The sequence below is a fragment of the Aegilops tauschii genome, chromosome 2, assembly GCF_002575655.3.
Source record: "Aegilops tauschii subsp. strangulata cultivar AL8/78 chromosome 2, Aet v6.0, whole genome shotgun sequence".
NCBI lineage: Eukaryota > Viridiplantae > Streptophyta > Magnoliopsida > Poales > Poaceae > Aegilops > Aegilops tauschii.
The window spans coordinates 653,901,690-653,906,704 of NC_053036.3; positions in this window are offsets into that span (position 1 = coordinate 653,901,690).

A 5,015-nucleotide genomic window follows, 5' to 3' on the forward strand; every position below is an offset into this window, starting at 1 on the left:
AGATTTTTGCAGAGCACGCATGCAACATCAAGACCAGGAGAAACATCAGCTACCTGCAAAAAACAAGCCCACACTTGTTAGTCTTAGTCTTACTTGTCACAACAACACCACCTTAATTAGATTACCAAACATAAACGAAACTGAACAAATGTAATTAATCTACTGACGCATGCAGCTGAGCAGCAATACTATATATGCTCCTTCTCAAACCATCCAAGAAATTTACATACAGGTGAAATTAATTGTTGATCTCGTCGTCACTGCGTTCAAAGCTGCATGCCCACCTGATTATAACAAGGTCTTCTGGGAGCTCCGGCGGCACTTCGTCTTGGTCTTGTAGATACCCCTTGGCCTTGGGCATCTGGTCTAGCAACCTCCCAGTGTTCCCAATCCAGCTCCATGCTGTCCAGCGCCTGCACACCCTCCAGCAGCTTCAGCTTTGGGCAATTGTAGATGTCGACCTTCCGCACCTTGGCGAGGCCGCTGATCCGCTTCATCTCAGGGCATTCAGCTCCACAACCCAAGGAAAGTTGTGCACATATTCTAGGAGTGTGAGATCCTGTAGGCGCATGGTTCTCAGATTGTACCTGCGGTTACTAGCAAGTCCTGGAGGAAGTGTGTCAGCTTGCAGTTCACGATTGCAAGAAGCTCCAGAGCTGACATGGCTATGACTTTGCTCTGCTCCTCCTCCGCCTCCCACTCCCACTCCTTGCATCCGGACAGCCCACTCAACATCAATTCTCTAAGACTTGCAAATGCGACACCCCTTGCTGCAACATGGGTCTGGAAGTCAGGCCCGACATGCTCGATGGCTGGAGAATGCTTGATCAGTATTTATTATTACAGGCGAAATTATCGAGAAATACAAAGAGTATACTCTCTTATTACAGGAGAAATTGTTCATCTCGTCTGACAGTTCACAGCGTATATCAAGGTGGCATTGTCTGGGAGCTTAGGCGGTAGTTCGTCTTGGGCTTGAGCTTGAGCTTGGACCCAATCGAATCCAACTCCATTTATTCAGAGTTAATCGCCAACTGCAACCAACCGTCTTGAGATTCAGATTTTTGCAGAGCACGCATGCAACATCAAGACCAGGAGAAACATCAGCTACCTGCAAAAAACAAGCCCACACTTGTTAGTCTTAGTCTTACTTGTCACAACAATACCACCTTAATTACATTACCAAACACAAACGAAACTGAACAAATGTAATTAATCTACTGACGCATGCAGCTGAGCAGCAATACTATATATGCTCTTTCTCAAACCATCCAAGAAATTTACATACAGGTGAAGTTAATTGTTGATCTCGTCGTCACTGCGTTCAAAGCTGCATGCCCACCTGATTATAACAAGGTCTTCTGGGAGCTCCGGCGGCACTTCGTCTTGGGCTTGTAGATACCCCTTGGCCTTGGGCATCTGGTCCAGCAACCTCCCAGTGTTCCCAACCTAGCTCCATGCTGTCCAGCGCCTGCACACCCTCCCGCAGCTTCAGCTTTGGGCAATTGTAGATGTCGACCTTCCGCACCTTGGCGAGGCCGCTGATCCGCTTCATCTCAGGGCATTCAGCTCCACAGCCCAAGGAAGTTGTGCACATATTCTAGGAGCGTGAGATCCTGTAGGCGCATGGTTCTCAGATTGTACCTGCGGTTACTAGCAAGTCCTGGAGGAAGGTGTGTCAGCTTGCAGTTCATGATTGCAAGAAGCTCCAGAGCTGACATGGCTATGACTTTGCTCTGCTCCTCCTCCGCCTCCCACTCCCACTCCTTGCATCCGGACAGCCCACTCAACATCAATTCTCTAAGACTTGCAAATGCGACACCCCTTGCTGCAACATGGGTCTGGAAGTCAGGCCCGACATGCTCGATGGCTGGATAATGCTTGATCAGTATTTATTATTACAGTCTCCAATTTGGGTGGAGGGCAGAGCTCATCAAATACAACCTCTATTTTCTCTTGTTGCTCCACCCCAATTTCGCGCACTTCATCTTCCTCCTCTTTCTCATCCTTGCTGTCTGAGCTGGACAAGATCATCCCGGGATGGCTAGCCCTACCGCTTGTTCGACAATTCTCGTCAAATACATTTTTCAGCCTGAATCGGATATAGAACAGTGATTTCGACGCAGACAAGGGTGCACACGAACCATTTACTAGTCCAAGATTCTCATTTTCAATTGTGTTTGTTTTTTTGTGACGGATGGCTAGGATCGGAGGCACGATTCACGTTACTTATAATTTGGCACTACCAACGAGTATTTGAAATTTGTTTGGGAATTTGTTGGATGCTATTCAACATAAGTTGAAGGACCAAATTCGTATAGGAGTTTATGCCATTCTCTCGGCAATATGGAATTATTAGAATGACTGCATTTTTAACCGATCATTCACTCCTGATTTCTTGTAGGTTATCTACCGGGCTACAATTTCAGTCCGCATGTGGTCATGACTATATCATATGGACGTACGGGCGCTTATGGCCTCTGAGAGCAACCGGCTGGAAACGATTGTGCAGTGTTCATTCAAGCAAGTTTGGCTGCTGAGCTACTCATAGATTATGTGGACGAGGTATGTAATCTCGAGTCTGATCGGTTGTGGTCATGTTTTCCTTTAACGTGTCTTATTTTCTGACACTCCGATGACTCGAACTTGTTTCACGTTAAATGAGATAGATGTGTATATCTTGTGATGTAGAGGCCAGGATACTCAGGTTTACGAGAAAAGAAATGACCGTGCTTCTAGAATGAATTGTGAGGGCAAGGCTCGTTTCTTTGTGTTTCCTCCCTCCGTCTGCGAATAATCACACATTTTTTTAAGTTGGATAAAAAATACAGAAACGTGAGCAATTTGGAATTCCGACCAAAATTTTGAAAACAGGAACATTTTTTGAAAACGTGAACAATTTTTGAATATGCGGACAGTCTATTGAATAAAATGAATAATTTTTGGAATTCTTAAAATTTGGAACATTTATTTCAAAACGCTAACAATTTTTGAAATTTTCAATTTGAAATAAAGAAGAAAAAACTAAAGCCAGTAAAGAAACAATCAGAAAGAAATCACGTTTGAAAATTCGAATTAATGTTTGAGATTTTTTTCCTTTTTTTTGGGGGGGGGGGGCGGGGGTTAGATCTGTAGCGTGTGATAGTTCTTATAAACCTCAGCTGGTTGGGCCAGTCAGGGGTTGTTCCTGTGCGTCGTGCGCGAATCGGACGCAAAGAGCGGCGTATAGGAGGTCCCAGGAAACCCCACCGCCACAGGCTTTTTACCCCTTTCTCCCTCGTCGTGTGTTTCACTTGTGCATTGTTTCTCCCCTAAAAAAAACTTGTGCATTGTTTCTTCTGCATTTGTGCTTGGATATTTCGTCGGGGAAGATCGATGGATGGAGTAGTTCATCTCATGTATGTTGGCTGCCGAGTACGTATTACAGATCTAGCTGCAAGTGTACTTGTCTTCATCTATGATGGATGTCCATTATTTCACAGAAGAGTCAGCTGTGTCGCTGTCGTGCGCTAGACTTCTGCAATGTTTCGTCAGGGAAGATCGCATAGACCGGCTAATTTTCTATCGATGAGCCGGTCAATCTTGGATCAGTTTCTTCTTGTGCATTGTATATATATATGTGTGTGTGTGTGTGTGTATATATATATATATATATAGTGAACTTTTGATTTTATTGTTGCTGCAGAAATCATAAAATGGTTGTGCAAATTAAAAATGATTGATTGATTGGCGTGCATGCTTGTGTTACAATTTATATCTTTTGAAGGTATTGGTTGACTAATAATTATTCAACTGTGCTAACATACAGAGTCATCGACACTAATTTTGCAGGACTCGAGTATTAGAAACAACTGGCTAACACAAATTTTCAGCTAGCTCCAGGATTGTGGTCAGCGGAAATCGGTGCATGATTGCGCTAGAAGGAAAAGTGACGGCTGGTTTCACTCAGGAATTTTCTACATCGACCAAAAAGGTCACGCAAGTGGTTTGGCTCTGAAGATAAAACGGTTGCCCAACGCCATACAAGTAGATTTTCCCGATTTATAATTATGAGATGGCAATATTTATTAAGTTGAAAAAAAGAGACCGACCCATGTGCTTTCGAAGTTTCAACCCAAGGAAGCTTCTGTGCCACAGGTCGACTATCTTCATCAACATGCAAGACCGGAGTGGGTTTTTCGACTTTGAAAGCAGCCACACGACTGCGAGCAGGTGCTGTTAGACGAAGCTTCGAAGAAGCTGTTTCAACCTCAGCAAGACAAAGACTACACCACGTTGTTTTGTCAGTGGAGATGCATAGACCGGCCGGTGGGCCCCTCTTCTCCACATAGAAATCGGAGTAATCTTCCCATGTGCTGGTCAATCCAGGATCAATTTCGTGCCTTGTGGACTACATACGTACATAATTTTCAGTGCACTTTTGATTTTCTTACGGACGCAATAATCCTCTTTATAAAAATAATGATTGTGCAATTTAAATATGATTGATTCAGCTACTCTGGTTGAGCCTGAGCGATGAAAACATTTCAAGGCTTGTCTGGTTTGCCTCGTTTTTAATAAAATGAGGCGGGGGGAAACCCCTTTTCATCATAGAAAAAAAATTGATGGACTATATAACGGGAGTGCCATCCTTTGAAGATGATTCAGTCTCGATCGAGATGCTTAACAGTAGTCAGTGCACCTTTTTTTTTTCTGGGGTTGATTAATTATTCAACTGTGCTAACAAACATACAGAGCTATCGACACTAATATATTTTGCAGGACTAGCTCCAATATTGGAGCTAGCTCGAAAATTAGAAACAATGGGCTAGCTCCAATATTGCGGTCACCTGAAGCCGGTGTGGTATCACTCAAGGAATTTTCTAAGTCGACACGCGCAAGTGGTTTGGTTCTGAAGTGAAGAAGATAAGGCAGTTGCCCAACGCCATACAATTAAGTAGATTTCCTATTGATATGTGGAAAATTAATTGAGCTCCTTCCGTTTCTTATCTCCAACTCGATCGCGAACCAACTTT